The sequence below is a fragment of the Solanum lycopersicum genome, chromosome 4 (genome assembly GCF_036512215.1).
Source record: "Solanum lycopersicum chromosome 4, SLM_r2.1".
In the NCBI taxonomy this organism is placed as follows: Eukaryota; Viridiplantae; Streptophyta; class Magnoliopsida; order Solanales; family Solanaceae; genus Solanum; species Solanum lycopersicum.
Genome location: NC_090803.1, coordinates 51118097 through 51136375, shown reverse-complemented (window position 1 = coordinate 51136375; position 18279 = coordinate 51118097). Strand labels below are relative to the sequence as shown.

General features: G+C 32.3%; 1 pseudogene; it reads left to right on the top strand.

Annotated features, from left to right (window-relative positions):
* Positions 1 to 2915: 2915 nt before the first annotated feature.
* On the top strand, positions 2916 to 17732 carry LOC101251374 (putative late blight resistance protein homolog R1A-3; annotated as a pseudogene).
* The last annotated feature ends 547 nt before the right edge of the window (positions 17733 to 18279 follow it).

Below are 18279 nucleotides of genomic sequence, written 5' to 3'. Positions count from 1 at the left end.
ATTTACAAAAATTTTGGAAATTTAGTGAAATTATGTAAGTATTTAGTTATCAAAATAAAAAATAATTAACTTTATTTGAAATTTTTGAAACTGAGGTTGTATTATTTGACCATACTTTTATAAAGAAAGTTTAGAATTTGAATACAGGCATAATGCATAAATATGCCTTTTAACTTGGCTTTGAATTACATTTATGCCCCTCAACTTGAGTGTGCACAAGTAAACATTTAAATTTGTATAAAATTGAACAAATAAACACACATGTCCTATATGTCATTCTACATGTCGTTTTTTGTCCTACGTGGTGTCCTACATGTATTGTGTCATGTAGGACTCATGTGTTTATTTATTTAAAAGTTGGACAGTTAAAATGGTTGTTTTTGCATTATGAAAGTTGGAGGTCAAAGTTAAATTTGAAGTCAAGTTTAGGGTATATAATATGTATAATGCCTTAAATATATTTTGTATGAATATGATTTAAATCCTCAATTAGTAGAAATTAGAAAAATAACCCAACTAGACTAACTTAACCATGTATTTTACATATATCCATTCGACTTAACACATTTTTTTAATTGGTGACGTGAGTTTCTTAAAAAATTAGACAGAAGGATAAATTCTGCAGCTCTTTGGATAATGTAAGAATGTTTCTGTTCACTTATATGATATAAGATTGTACTTTAGGTTTAAGTCATATTTCAGGGATGATTTTAATAAAAAACTCTAATAATTTCTACTAATTTACCAAAAACAGTAAGAAAGTCACATATCGTGCTTCGTACCAAACACACCCATATAAGGTCCAAATTTGTAAAAGGAGATTAATCTCTCTAATCAGGATATTTTAATATAATTTATATAGATATACATCTTAAGTGACTGGCTCATTAGAAGCAATAAATAATAAATATGTACATTAATCAAGACTTAAAGAGTATAGTTAAATGAACATTAGTAAATTCTTATTGGATTAAATATTTCTTTAGACTTTGGAGACATTTATAAAGAGTATTAATATCACTAAAAACATATTTAACGGCAATTAAACTATTATCGTTAGTTCAATATTGATAAAGATCATTTTTTATATAATGACACTATTACACGAAAACACTATTAACACATGGTGTGTTCAGTATGGATGGAATAATGTTTCAAATTTCTCATGACTGGTTAATATTTAGAATATATTTCTCTCGAAAAACAAACTTCTCAAAAATGAGAAAGTTACTAGAGACTGTGCGAGAAGTTACAACTTTACTAAAATCTTGTATTTATTCAGAATCGTAAATTACTATTCAAAACCTATAAATTCAATAGTTAACATGCGTAACTCTTGCTTCTTGCCATTCCTTTTACTTGTGTTTAATTCTAATTTGAATCCTCATTAAATGTGATAATTGAAACAATATCAATTCTCTGGATATTGAAGCTTAATTTGGAGGTTAGAGATTAAATCCAGCATATATAAATGGCAAAAGGAAAGTGGAAAAAACGAGTAAAAAAACATATCATCAGTATGTCTAGTAACTAAGTTGGTTTTTTTTGTAGCAATAATTATTAGTTTTACATAATTTTGTAACAATACTAATTGTATGTTTTACATATTCAAATATATAGGTAAATACAGGGGATGCATGATGTTAAAAGTAACCAAATTTAGATCAATCAATACTTTGCTTCTTTTTAGGCTAAGTCGATAAAACGAGAACAAGTGGAAGTATATAGACAATGTTAAATTAAGAACAGCAATAATTGTAAGAAATAGAGCAAGAAATGTTAAGAAGATTTTGAATTCTTTGTATTTTTAGGAGCCGTTTGGTGTGAGGTATAAAATATAATAATCTCAGAGATGCACAAGGGAGGTTAGTTAAATGGCATAAAGGTATGAATATTAGAACAAAAAGCCTATTGTGCCACCTGAAAAAGTTATTATCAATAATACTCAATTACTCCCATTGTGCCTGAGATTTGGCTTTGGGCTAAGAAATACAGTGCTACTGGAGTGAGTGGATCACTTGACAAACACAAGCTTCCTCATATATAATTGATATGTCACTAGCTAGTTGTGGCGTTGGTACCAATTAATTTGTTAACAACACATGAATGGAGACATTACCACATCTGATTAAGTTAATGCTTTCACGTCAAATCCGAATTAGTTCTGGATACTTAATGAAACATATAAATAGTTTTGAGTCAATGTTGTCACTATGCAACCATTTTTGATGGTGTTTCTCTGACCCTGCAATCAGGGCATGGCGCTCAATATTGATTACTCTTTTATATACTCCATTTAAACCAACACTTCGATAAAAATCATACTCAAAAATCCATTTTCTAACACTCCTCCTTGAGATTTCCCTTGGATACTCCCAGCTTAGCCCTTAGAACTTCAAATTTCCCTTTAGGAAGAGCCTTGTGTCATGATGTCTGCAATCTGCTGATCTGAGCTGCAATGAACAAGTGTAACTTTGCCATCCTTCTCTAGCGTGAAACTTCACATTTATATGCTTGGTACGACCATGCATGTTGCACTGGATTTTTGGCCATAGATATTGCTGACTTGTTTTCAACCTTAGCATCAATGTCATTTTGCTTAGAATCTTTCTTAACCATAGAGCCTTATTAGTTATACCAACAGCGGCCAATTTAAGGATGTATCTTATGCAGCAGTAGTGGAAAGCCTTGTGTATGCTCAAGTCTATACCAGACTTGATTTGACATAGGTTGTTGGGATGCTCCATAGATATCAAAGAAATTCTTCTTCTTTTTTTAAATGTCGTGTTCAGTAACGGATCACCAAAATATTCTGTTAATTTAACATCATACACATGCAAATTAAAATGTTACTCTTGTATGTTTGTTTGTTTTTTAATCTGGCAGGTGGTATTTGAGAAAAAAGATGAAAAATTAGGAATTTTATTGATGATTTCCTTTATGTCTTGAAGAAAATAAAGAATGAAGAAAAAGACCTAATTGCTTCAAAATTGGATGACTTTGAAAAGCTAATAATGGAAGTGAGATTCCTAAGAACTTTTGTCCTGTTTGGAGATTCGTGTTTGGGTGACTTTTATTCAAGGATGTCCCTGAATATAAAGAAGTTAACTGATTTGACTTGGTCACTTTTCTATGAAGATGAATTTATCCGAGCAAAATATGACATGGATCATCTTATGCCTTATATTCTGAAAGAAATCAAAAGTTATTTGTGTTTGAAGAATGTAGCCATGATAACAGAGGAAATGATGTTCGAATAGAGTTTAACTACTATCCACCGATGGTGGACAAAAAAGTTACACGGGCATCTTATTTTTTGAAATACTTAATTTTTTTAATTAATATATTCAAATATTATTAATATTAAAATAAAAATAATAACAGATTGTTATATGGTAACTTGGATTCTAAATTAATTGTACAAATTTGATTAGGATTCTTATTTGTCTTACCAAAAATAAAAAATAAAAAATTCTTTCAGCTTTCTTAGTTGTATTGACGTTCCTTCTTCTACATACACCATTGAAGCAACTGACTATCCACCATTGAAGCAATTTGAAACAATTATCATGATAGCGTTTTTCTCGTATATCTTTTTTTGTATAACTTACTAAAGTCTTTTTCGCAACATGAATAAATGTTTAGAGAGTATTTTCATTGCTTCAAAATTAATTTTCTTTTCTCATTCGATAAACAAAATAACAAAATTAACTGAAATAACTTGTATTGATGTACCACTATATGTAGTCATTGATTTGTGGGTATATTCAATGTAATAGATATCATGAAGTATTAGGTCTTTTTGCTTCTATGCAGGCAGAAAATGTGAAGGGGAATGCAGTGACATTGATGAAAGTAGTGCTAGCTTGTAGCTATTTAGGGGGGCTTTGATACTACGAATTTTTTGGCGAAGTATATAGGGGATAGTTGTGTGAAAATTGATGTTTATTTGGGGAATACATTGATTGATATGTATGGTATGTGTGCATTATAATTATCTTAGCTGAAGAAACTTTTACTGCGATGGAGGAGAAAAATGTGATTTCATGGAACCCCATGGGGTATGCTAAAGCAGGGGATTTAACGGCTGCAAGGCCACATGATTATGTTCGTCAGCATGACATTAAAATGGATAATTACGTGCGGATATTTACTGCAAATGTGGATCTGTTAATACTGCCTTGAAAGTTCTTTGAGTATGAGCAAAAAGGATATTGTTCTTCGACTTCCATAATATCTCTCCTTCCTGTGAATTGCTTTCATGATAATGTTTTTTAGCTCTTCTCGAAGATGTTAGAAGAAGGTTGGAAGCTAACTCATGGTACTTTAATTAGTGTATTACTTGTTTGTGCTCATGCAGGTTCAGTGGACAAAGGTTTGTAATTCTTCGAGAGTATGGAATAACGTCATGGATTGGTGCCAGAAATGAAGCATTATGGATGTCTTGTTGATTTGTTGTGCCGATCTAGTAATTTAAATAGAGAATTTGAGTATATAAATCTTATGCCTATGGTGGCAGATGTGGTTTTGTGGAGAATGTTGCGTAGGTGCTAGTAAACTTCACGGTAATGTGGTTCTTGCTGAAATTTCTGCAAACAAACTTCTTCAATTAGATCCTGATAATTATTTTCTATCATCAAGTACTTACGCCACTGCATAGAGGTGGGGGGATTCTATGAAATAAGGCAATTGATTGATGAGGGAGGCCACTAGGCGGGAGTTCAATTGAAGTAGATGCGATTGTCTAGCATTCTTGAACCACGTCTTGAAAATGTAAAATACCTTAAACAAATGTTTCTTTCATATGATATTATTTACATAGATTATCGCGAGATCCAGCATATTGGTTACGTGAAGCTTTTCAAGGTGTCTATAACTAACTTAAAACAGATTCAAAGTATAAGCCTGGTGCACTATTGAACTTCATCATGGCAGGCAAAGATATACATCAATTACTTAATTGGAAAACTAAGATGATTTGCATTTTCTCATAGTAAAAGAAAATTAAGATACTACAATTTCTTGTGTATTCTTATTGGAAAGCACTTCAATCCTTTCAAGAAAATCATTGCCAACATATTTTTTTAAATTTTTTTTTAATAAGAACCATTACTTGTTGCCATTGAAGCATTGCTAGCAAAATTTTAACATGAAACTATTCCAGAAACATAAAGTGCAACAAAATCAACATATTCAAACTTATAAGAGTCTAAGCAAACAAAATCAAAGACTATTAAATAGGAAATAAATTCCAGCCAATAATCAAGTACTCGATATGGCAATCATAATAACTATGGGCTCAACGCAATCTCCTGGCCTCCCTCTCAGATTCCAACAATGTGAGAATATAACCCTCTCTGACTGGTCCCTTTACATTTCTCATGATAAACCTGTTCTGGTTGTCAAGAAACCTGACTCTCACCTGAGTCACCGCCCCCTAGATCCAATAAGACCCATGATTTTAATCACAATTGCATGCTTGGTTACAAATTTTATTCTTCCCGTGAGAAAAAACTGCAGCTGTAAGTTGTTATTGCTGCTGCTATGTATCAGAGAGTGGAGTATCCTTGCTAACATATATGAAGTCATAAAAGAGTAACTAATTCACTATGAATAAAAACACAATCAACAAAAAAAAAGTTGAAGCTAAAACTCTGAGTTATTGTATAAACTTAAAAGAAAAAAAGTCTTCAACAAAAAATATCCCTGGATTTATGTTCTGCCAGAAAAGGAAAACAGAACAAAATGAATTTTGAATAATTGTCTCTCCAGGCATCCTTTATGATTTTAAACTTCACAAACTCCAAGTCAACTTGTAGATTAGAAACCTCTTTTATATGGATACGAAGTGGCTCTCCTCAATTCCTAAAAAAGTAATCGTTTACAAATGCATATATTCTATAAATAAAATACATACAAACGCAGTAAACCAAACCACCATAAATAAGGTTGGATATGAATCAGCGCGGCCATTTTTCCCTTCAAAAGGTTCTGAATATGCTGAGAATTCCTTTAAAAATGATTAAATAAAAGAAATTTGTTAGCTAAAAAGAGAATGATACATAAAGAATAAGTCTTAGTCAAAATTTTACATAATTTATCAAAATAATTGTAGGATCTGCATTGAGGAATGTTTCCCTGCCATTGAATTCCTCTTCATCCTGAACCTCAATTTTTTCTGAAATAAATTTATGAAATTGAATCAACTCTTCTTGAAATTTTTGAAATATTTTTCTGGTATATATTTTGGCTGCTTCATCCTCCATTGGATATAATGTTTTCAAGATAGCCTTTGAATGCTTTGTCTTATAATCCTTCTCCCATACTTTGTCATACATATTGCGTTAGAAATACACTCATTGGTGTACTAAAGTTAGTATAATCTTTAAAGTATTTATTCATACTTTCACTTCTTTGAGTTGTTGACATTCCAACACAAAAAGTAGCTCGCACATATGCTGGAATCCATTTCTCGCGAATGGTGTATATCCTAAGCAACCAATTATGCTCTTCTAAATTGTACATTTTCATTATATCAATCCAAGCAATTTCAAGTTCCTCAGGAGTTGTTATACAATGTAAACACTTACTAAACTCATTTTTAAAATCATCAAATTCATGAAAAACATGACTTAGATATTCAAGAATGTTCTTCTCAATGTGCCACATACAAAAATGGTGTGCACTATTCGGGAACACCTTTGCAACTGCATTTGTTATTGCAGCATCTTGATATGTGATTATTGTACGAGGGGAAATACCAAAAATTGCCTCTTGCGAAGTATGAAGTAACCGCTGAAAAGTTTCTTCCGTTTCATCCCAAACAAGAGAACATCCAAATAAAATAGATTGGTGATGGTTATTAACTCTAGTAAATGGAACAAAAGGCATCTTATATTTATTTGTTAAGTATGTAGGATCAAATAGGACAACATCTCCAAAAATCTTGTAAGCTATCTGAGACCTAGCATCCAACCAAAAACAATTAGCTAAATGACCCTCCACATCCATTTGTATTGCATAAAAGAATCCTGGGCTATCCGATTGTCTCTTTTGAAAGTATTTCAACATCAATTATGCATCTCCTTTCTCAAGACAATTTTGCCTTTTAGTGTTCAAATAATTCTGAATATCTCGTACAATTAGATTGAGATTCTCTACGCCCCCCCCCTTCCGCCCGAGTAGTTAACATTACTTGGATGAATACCAGAATTATTTAAGAGATCAATAAGATTTTTCTGAGCCTATGATTTTTTTCTTTTTGATTGCAAGAATTTCTGACTATTAGGAGAAGCAAGTTCACGATTATGATTCAAGACAAGCCTAGCTATAACCCACTTTTCTTCTTCTTTCTTTGACATATATATCATCCCTTTGCACCCCACTCTAGTCTCATCTCATTGCTTATTACTCTCAGACATTTTTTTGAATGAAATCCTTCTTTTGAACAAATAAATTGTTGACCAATAATGGATTTATCTTTTCTTGATCTACTAATTCGATTTTTGCGCACACTAAAACCATTACGATGAGCATAATCAAGATAAAATTTAAATCCAGTATCAAGTGATTGAAATCCCATAGTAATGTAAGGCTCTCTTAATTCTTGCTCACCAAGTTGAGGAATAAAAGGTACAACTGCATTCATGTTTCTTTCTATATCCTCCAAGGAATCTTCAATTCCTTCTGCATTTTGCTCTTCTTAATTAGAGATTTCAAAAGTTTCCTGCAATACACAATTATTAGATATTAGACTGATAGGGTAAGTTAGCTTTAAAATTTTAAATATTTTCATGGCTAATGTATTGAAATTTTTCAATTTGCTGAAAAGTTCTAAAAAGTATTCTTTAAAATCATTGTCACTATAAAACATAAAATTCTTCATACATTAAAACAAGAAAATTTCTTTGAAACATTTAATTTTTTTGATATATGAACTTTGAATACAAGTTTATTTCAGTTAATTTGTTGTGTTGTTGTTCGAATGAGAAAAGAAAACTAATTTTGAAGCAATGAAAAATACTCTCTAAATATTTGTTCATGTTGCGAAAAAGACTTAATAAGTTATGTAAAAAAAGATATACGAGAAAAATGCTACCATGATAATTGTTTCAAATTGCTTCAATGGTGGATAGTCAGTTGATTCAATGGTGTATGTAGAAGAAGAAGGAACGTCAATACAACTAAGAAAGCTGAAAGAATTTTTTATTTTTTATTTTTGGTAAGACAAATAAGAATCCTAATCAAATTTGTACAATTAATTTAGAATCCAAGTTATCATATAACACTCTGTTATTATTTTTATTTTAGTATTAATAATATTTGAATATATTAATTAAAAATATTAAGTATTTCCAAAAATAAGATGCCGTGTAATTTTTTTTTGTTCACCGTCGGTGGAATGTAGTTAAACTCGTCCGAATATAGGGATAGCCTCCTCAACACCTCCATGATCTACCAAAGTATTGTGCTAATTTGCTTCTCCCCCTGATGAGTGACTACAAGATTCTTCGTCAAGTATGTGGACATCTGAGAGATTTTTATCCTATCCTCGTGGCCAACAAAACAAGTACTGAATTTCTCTATCCTTGGTTCCATTTGACTGCTGGTAGAGTAACACAATTCAGTTTTGATCTTTGGAAATCAAAGTATCAACATGATGTTTGTTGTATAAATTACTATTACAAGGAGTATGAGATCTCTCAATGCTCTTCCGAGATCACTTCTCTACTCATCGATATACTGCCTCTTGAGCTGGAGGTTCTATACATTTGTACTTCTAAGCTCATGAATGAATCAAGGTCAACATAGCTAGAAGAATTTGCTAAACAAATACTAAAAGCATCTCCAAAGATTCTTCAAAATTATCTGATTCTTATCCAAGGATGCATGGCAGGTGCCGTAGCTGTCAATCACGCTCCAACTCAAAGCATTAATATGATTATGGAGTTCCTATTGATCTTTCTTAGCGATATACCAAAGCACTATATCCATGGTGAAAAATTGGATGATATGTTGACACATGTTGGAGTACTTACAATGAAGATATCTATTCTGGTGAGCAAGCTGATGGAGGAGACTTTTGAGAATAATATCAACGAAACGGACTTTTCAGATCCATACTTGTTGTAAGAAATTGAATAAATGAAGAGAGATATCAGACAACTTTTTCTTGAAAGCCCAGAGTCATCACAAATTCACTTTGCGACGGATGATGGTTTAATCATCATGAATCTTCTACTCAGACATTTAAATGATTTGCTCATTTCCAATGTTTATTCAGTTGCCCCGATAAAGAAAGAAATTGGGATAGTGAAAGAAAGCCTTGAATTCCTAAGATAATCTTTCCGGAAAGTCAAGCAATCCTTGGATGACACTAGCGGAGTAGTTAAAGATTGTTGGGTGCGTGCTTTAGATGTGACATATGAAGCAGAACATGTAATTAGTTCCATTCTTATCAGAGATAGTGCTCTCACACATCTCATATTCTCACTTCCAAGTGTCACTGATAAGATCAAGCTTATCGTGGAAGAAATCACCAGTTTACAGCTGCATGATGAAAATGGGGATGATAACCCCCTTGATGCAAAGTCTTCCGATGAGTCAATTGAGTCAACCTCATCATCTTTTGTTGAGGTAACAGTTGGTCATGAGGAAGATGAAGCCTGTACCATTGACCAGCTCCTTGATAAACATGAATCCAAGCTTGATGTCATTTCGATTGTCGAAATGCCGGGATTCAGTAAAATTACTCTAGCCAACAAAGTGTATAAAAATACACTAGTTGCTAGTCATTTCAATGTTTGTGCTTGGTGCACTATTTCCCAAAAGTTTATCAAGTCAAAGGTGTTGCAGGTGATTCTTCAGCAAGTTGCAGGGTCGGAAGACAATAAAGAAAGTAATGAGGGTGATAAAGTTGTTGATCTTGCTGAAAAGCTGCGATAAGAACTATACGATAAAAGGTACCTCATTGTCTTGGATTATGTGTGGGATATTGCAACAGTGGAGATGTTAATAGCATGCTTTCAGAGGGTTGAGAGAGGAAATAAAATTATCTTAACTAGCCAAAGTAGCAAGGTAGGTTTGCAAGTTAAATGTCGTAATGATCTTCTCTACCATCAACTTTTAACACGTGAAAAAAGTTGGGATTTATTAAAAAAAAAAGGGTATTTGGAGATCAAGGAAGATGCTCTTCTGAACTATCAGAATTTGGACACCAAATAGTTGAGAGATGTCAAGGGCTTCCTCTGGCTGTTATTTTGATTGCTGGAGTAATTGTTAGAGGAAAGAAAAAGGAAAAGGATTTGTGGCTTAAGATTCAACATAATATGGATTCCCTTATTTCTGCCAACAACAATTTGCAGATCATGAAGGTTATGCAATTAAGTTATGACCACCTACCACATCACCTGAAGCTGTTGTTGTTTTACTTTGAAAGATCTCAAAAGAACAAACGAACTCCATTGTCTAAGTTGATGCAATTGTGGATGGCCGAAGAGTTTGTGGATCATTGTATCCCATACAAGAGTAGTTTAGAGGATAACTCAAATTACTTGGAAGCTTTAATTTATAGTAGCCTGGTAATGGTGGATCCTAGCGTCTCCAAGAGTAGTCACCGTTTTTCTGTTGCTATCAAGGTTTGCTATGTGCATGATGTTGTGCATGATTTTTGTTCAGTAATAGCGAAAAAGGAAATTTTTTTCAAGTTAATAAATTCGGGTGCTCCATTTTTCATTCTTTGGATTCAATACACCATAGTCTAACCATTCATATTGACGACTCCCAACTCCACAAAAGATGTGTTTTGTCAATTCTAATAAGTATTCAGCTGGTAGTAAGCATCTCATATCTTTGAAAGTGAAAAATTGGCTTCATGCCCTCAGTCACATTAGACACTTTGGACTTGTTAGAGTGTGTTATCTCCTGTATTCAGATAAGCAAACTAGAAGAAATAAAAGATGAAAAGAAAAACACAAAGGAATTATCCGAGTCCACGGAACACACGGTGTGTCCTTAAGAAATTTAATCCCCTCAAGGACTCGAGGTTACAGATTAATTCCTCCAAAGATAAAACGGATTAACCAATAAAGAAGTAGCGGTACCTTAAACTTCAATAATTTCAACGAACTCAAAATGAAAGCAATGAATCACACACACAGACACGATCGATTATTTTATTTTGTAAGAAATGTATGCATAAAATGAGAAGAACTTGATACTAAAAAATGAGAGACAGCCTCTATATTTATAGCCAACAAAGGGTAAAGGTCACAACTTTTAGGAAATAAGACAACCTTCTAGAAAGGTCACAACACTTTGGAAAAGGCGCAACCTGTCAAACAGTCAACCCTTTAGAAAGGACACAACCTTTCATAAAGGTCACAACCCTCCGATAAAGTAACAACCCTTCAGGAGAGTCACAACCCTTCATTTTCTGTTCACACCTTTAAAACCCAACAATCCCCCACATGAATAGGAAATGACTATTTAAAAACATATGCATGAAAAAACTATGTGATTCGTAAGTAAGGGTTAATCGCATCTGGATAAGTAGGTTTCTCTTTAATTTTTTCATAGTGAACATATATCAGATATACTCGGTTAATCGTTAGATTTGATATCTTTGAACTGTCGAGCTTTGATGTATTCCTGGAAAACATAAGTCACACAATCAACCATTGAACTGTTTTTGGTTCTCATTGTTTTGTTCATTTCATCCATGAACACATCTCGGTTAATAAGTGCTTAGAGAACTCACATTACTAGATTCTCCTTGAACCGGATTACACTTCACACTTACATATATGATTTCTAAATGTGTTATCCCGTAGATACACCACTTGATATACCCTGTATCAGACTTAGAAACCATTAAAAAGTTCTAATGCCTTTATCCTTCTTATGGAACATTGTCTTATCATGAGAATGGACAATAAAAATAATATTTTGACAATGTTAAACCGTCATTAATGACTTTGTTTGATCTCCTTGCACCTAGATCTTGGGATCTCCATTCTTCTAGGTAGAGTTACCTCCACAATGACTTGTTATCAACCATAGTCTCATTCCCTTTGATAATCTATCAACTTCCTCTCTAGTTTGGCCTTTTACAAGTGGATCTGACACATTGTCCTTTGTCTTTACATAGTCAATTATGGTAATTTCACTAGAGAGTAGTTCTCTAACAATATTATGTCTACGTTATGTATGATGAGACCTTCCATTATACATCATACTCCATGCCCAACCTAGTGCATGCATACTGGAGCTAAAGGTTTGAGCCAAAAACTATTCAAGAAATTTTGGAGTCATTCAACTTCTTCACAAGTCTTATCCAAAGTGATAAACTCAGATTTCTTAGTAGAGCGAGCTATACATTTATGTTTGGAAGATTTCTAAGAGGCTACTCCTCCACCAAGATTAAATACATATCCACTTGTTGATTTTATTTTTATTTGACCTGGTGATTCAGTTTGCATCACTATATTCTTCCAATACTGTTGAATACTATTTATAATGCAAAGCAACAGTTTGTTAAGTATGATTTTTGAATACTCAAAACTCTTTTCATTGTCATTCAATGAGTTTGATTGCGATTACTTGTGAACCGACTCAATTTACTAATAGCACATGTTATATCTGATCGCGTACACTTAATGATATATATCATACTTCTCAAGAATCTAGAATAATCCAATTGTAAGTCACCTTTTCCTTCATTCTTTTGAAGTACAAAGCTCATATTTATTGGAGTCCAGTCAATATTGAAATCCAACTACTTGAAATTTTCAAGTACCTTTTCAATCACATCACTAACTTTAACGTCTTTCATATCGAAGTTACTTTCTAGCATATGCTTAGTAGCATTTATGCCAATTTGTCTCTTTTGATGATCAACATGTCATCAACATAAAAACAAATAATAACCTTGTGATTTGTAATGTCTTTAATGTAAACCATTTATCACATTCATTAATCTAGAATTCACTTGCTAATATAGTTTGGCCAAATTTTGCATGGCATTATTTGGGCGCTTGTATTTAGTCCATAAAGTTACTTAACAAGTTTAAACTTTTATTTTTATTAGGAACTAGTAAGCTCTCAGGTTTTTCCAGTTAAATTCCCCCCCCCCCCCCCCCCCCCCGCCCCCAAAAAACATAGTTTTACATCCATTTTGACAAATTCACAACTAGCGCAATTAACATCTGAATTGATGTAATCCAAGTTAGAGGCTATTATATGTCAAAATAATCAAGGATTTGTCATTGTCTGAAGTCTATGAAAACAAATCTTGTTTTGTATTTGTCAATAGTTTCATCAGATTTTGTTTCTCTTTTGTAGATATACTTTGAACCCAAAAGTTTATTTCCCAAAGGAAGATTAACCAACTCTTAAGTATGGTTACTCAAGATTGAATCTGTCTTACTATTAACAGACTCTTTCCAAAAAGGATGAGTCCTAAAAAGACATATCTTTTTCAACTATATGGACTCATTTTCAAGAAGAAATATTACAAAATAAAACCCAGAAGAAGTAATTTGTCCATTGACATTTACTACGCTTTTGAATCTACTTATTAAGTACATTTTCCTTTGGTTCTTCCTAAGGTTGTTTACACCCTTTACATGACTATCCGGTGGTTCGGACTAATAAATCATAAATCAACATGCTTTACTATCTGTAACATTCAATGAACATACAGTCCACAGTCCACAGTCCTATTTTAACATGTTTGGGAATAGTTCCCTCATTTTCATTGCGCATATGGAATAGAGTGTATTGAGAATTATTAGATCAGTACCTTTCAAGAGTTATTTTTTGTATATACTCTAAGGGAAGACAAACAATTTTCTATCAGAATGCAAAAAAGTTTGATAAAACTTTTTGTTGCTCCCTTTCTTAACAAACAAAAGTCTTCTATTTGTTGCTCCCTTTATTAACAGATAAAACTTTCTGTTGCTCTCTTTTTGAACATACAAAACAATTATTGTTCTCTTTTTCTATAATGATAGCATTCCCAAACAAGTTTTGTGGTAAAACAGAACTTATAAGTAGGAAATTTAACATTTCTTTCAAAGTTCAGTTTTTTTTGTCAACAATTTCATTGAGGTGAGTATGTGCAATAATTTAATGGATGATTCCATTTTCCAAATATATTTCTGCAAAAGAATATTCATATTCTCTACATCTATCACTTCTAATCATGACAATCTCTTTATCCAACTGATTTTCGACTTAAGTTTTATATTACCTATATGTTTCTATTGCTTTATCTGTATCATTCAGCAAATAGACATAACAATATATAGTGCAGTGATCAATAAAATCTATGAAGCATTTTTTCTCACCACGAGATGGTGTTAACTTCATATCACAAATGTCAGTGTTAACCAATTCTAAGGTATTCTAATTCATTTTAACAACACATACTTGACATTGATTTATTGCACTAGAAGTTAGGCAAAACTTCTAAATTGATCAGTTTTTGCAAGGTTTTGTAATTGATATGTCACAATAATTTATGTCATAAATAATTTGAGTCAAGCAAGTAAGAACAAACAAAAATACTAAGTTTGAAAAGACCTTATTTGAGGTAATCTTTTCCCATAAATATTTTATTCTTTATTATTTTTTATAATTTTCTCAAATACAGACATGTTTTACAGTCCACACCTTGCCATATGTCTTTTTCGGAAGGACCTTTTCATAACATTGAATTTGTTCTAGAATTACCCATGACCATAGTCTCATTGGTCCAATAAGGGCAATATGACCCAAAAGTTTGTTTTACAACACAAACATTACACGTCACTTTTTACCAATATTCATGTCTATAAAAAATTAAAACTTCAATGGACATATTTTTTCATGAAAAATCACAATATTTTAAGTGACACTTTTTCATCAAAAAATACAATTCTTTTGAACGAGTAATATAATTTTGTGATTTTATACTAGTCATATCATATACTGATAAAGACAAACTGAACGACCATAATATCAAATATACTCCAAGAATTTTGTGGGTCTAACATAATACAAGAATATCATCAAATTTCATATCTTCTAATTTCAAATTTAAATTAGATAGTAAGTCTAATTTTGTCTTTATCACAAGTAAAGAACCCCCCACATTTTAAACATGTTCTCAAAAATATTTTTCAAATATTTGAAATTATTTTCCACATATTTTTTCATGCTTTCAAATTGTATACCATCAAATACACATTGACAACATGAAACCTTCTTTTGGAGATTTAACCCATAGAAACACCCATTGAAGGTACAAAAATCACTAATTTTATGTTACTAGTGTTTTTTTCCTTTCAGTCACAAGATAGACCACTTAATATTTAGAATACTAACAATAACGATTCAATCTTTGTACAACTTGTTTCTAGTTTAATGATGAAGTTTTTATATTCTTCTAATCGTTAACCGAATGAACCTTGAATTCTGATGAAGTTTTTATATTCTTTGAATCAGTTTCACATTCAGACAGAGTAGTAAACCAAAAAGGTTTTAATCTCCTGAAACCTCAAGTCAGAATATTCATTGAAACAGAGTATCTAACAATTGGTGAAGTTTCTATATTCTTCAAATCAACCACAATTTGATTTGTTTGTGAAGTTCTTATATTCTTCAAACCAAAGGAGTACAAAAAAAAATCAGATGATTTTAGTCTCCAAAAGTCAAACACAATCAAATTTTTCATGGAGTATAAATTTACAAAAGTTTTTTCTCTCTTAACGTAATATATATTAGTAATAATAATCACATAATGACCATCTATACTAAAAATTATCAGATAAATATCATAACTTATAAAGGAAAGGGAGAAAAAAAATAATCAACTGAAATGAAAATAAAACTTGATTTTTACTCTCATTGAATCATATTCTATCTGTCAGCAATGATTCATGCAAGTCACTTACCTTGCTATTTTTTTTTCTTTTCTCAGTTTCCATCATATTCTTATTTTTTTTTCAAGAGGACATTTAATTTCAACAAGAAACTAAAATGACGTTCAAATATTTGAGCATTTACTTCTTCTTATAGTTATGTAAAACCAAGAATATAGAATTTTTTTTAAAGTGCATATCATAACCTTTATGCACAAAATAACATACTAAAGTAGTACTAATTTATCTCAAATCTCTTTTATCATACGACAAAATGATTTTCTTTTTCATCTTCTTCTTTCTAACAAGAACACAGAAAATAGAAGTAATTTCCTTACCGCAGAAAATATCATCAATTTAAATTTCTAAAGCTTGTTATCTCCTGTATTAAGATTAGCAAACTAGAAGAAATAAAACATGTAAGAAAACAAAGGAATTAACCGAGTTCACAGAATTCACTGTGCGTCCTTAAGTAATTTAATCCCCTTAAGTACTCGAGGTTACAAGTTAATTCCTTCCAAGATAAAACGGATTAACCATTAAAGAAGTAGCGGTACCTTAAACTTCAATAATTTCAATGAACTCAAAATGACAGCGTCGAATCACACACACAGACACGATCGATCAATTGTTTTTGTAGGAAATGTATGTATAAGAAGGGAATAACTCGATACTGAAAATTGAGAGACAACCTCTCTATTTATAGACAACAAAGGGTAAAGGTCACAACTTTTAGGAAAGAAGACAAACTTATAGAAAGGTCACAACACTTTGGAAAAGGCACAGACACAACCCTTTAGAAAGGACACAACCTTTTATAAAGGTCACAACCCTCCGGCAAAGTGACAACCCTTCATGAGAGTCACGACCCTTCATTTGTTGTTCACACCTTTAAAATCCAACAAAGTGTTGCTACTTGGTATCATTATTCTGGAATAGTCATCAATGGAAGAAATAGGCTTCCTTTTTCATTTGAGGTTCTTGAGGTTTCTGACATATGAAAAATCTCTCCCATTTTGGTCGTTGAACCTCTAGAATCTGGCGACTCTGTGGATCCTAAACAGGTATTCCACCAAGGCACAATTTCCCAGAATAATGGAACTGTCAAAGCTGAAACATGTGAGCATCGAAGCTAGTTCTTTGTTTGAAAAGGACAAGAACAACATTATGCATCAGCCAAGTAGATTATTGGAAGCTGAGTGTTCAAAGTTAGAATATTTGAAAACTTTATCCCTAGTTGATATCTCATATTCTCAAGGCACATTTGATGCTCTAGGGAAGTTCCCAATCTTCAGCACTTAGATTGCAACATTCTGGTACCGAATGATCCTCCTACAAACGGCAATTGGTTTCCCAAGTTGGATGTCCTTAATAAACTTGAATCACTAATTCTACGTTGCAGGTATGTCTGGAGCAGTACTAATAACTGTCTGGATTGAGTTTGAAAAAACTCAAAATCCCAATGAATATCACTTCCCTACAAGATTGAAATAGTTACAGTTGCATAGGTTTCCCCTGAGACCTACTTTGTTTTTAGCAATCACGACATTGCCTGAGCTTGAAATTCTACAGATTATAGAATCTAATTTCCTTGAGGACGAATGGGACGCAAGTGAGGACATCTATCAAAGTCCCAAGACTTTGCATTTATCAGATGTCTTTCTTAGAGAATGACAAGTTTATACGGAAAATTTTCCCAAGCTTGTGGAATTAATACTAGAACATTGTCATGGGCTTACAGAGATCCCTTCTGCATTTGGGGATATACACTCTTTAAAGTCCATTAGGGTGGTTCAAACTGACCATCACCTTGGACATTCAGCCACATGAATTAAGAAAGATGTAGAGGCGTACAGAGGAGAGGAAAGACTTAATGTCAATGTAACAGATGTCTTTTGTTACTCAAGTTTAGAAGAGAGTGAAAAAGAGGTAATTTCTTTGTCATAAAATTATTGCACAACTTCTCTTTTTTCTTTTGCAGATATGACTACTTTGCTTGTGTTTTCTCCTTCTTAATCATAAACCAATCTTGTTCTTAATAGAGTTAACTCCTTCAGAATGCTACAGAGAAATGTTAAGATGATGTACCAAGTGAAAGTTATTCATGATTTACTAGTTTTCGAGCACGTATGTTGCACGTGTATTTCATGTTAGTCAATGCAACACATCTTCAAACTATATAAATAACTAGTAAACTTGTCCACGCTTCGCACGGTCTTAAAGATGACAATATACTTCTTTTAGAAAAGTAAATACTACAATCTCTATCTATCTATTTATAAATAATTCGTTAGTGAAAGAGGGTTGATTTATAATTATCGATCACCACCCTACGCAGTATGCAAACGTCTGCAACACTCAGCCTATCTCACTAGCG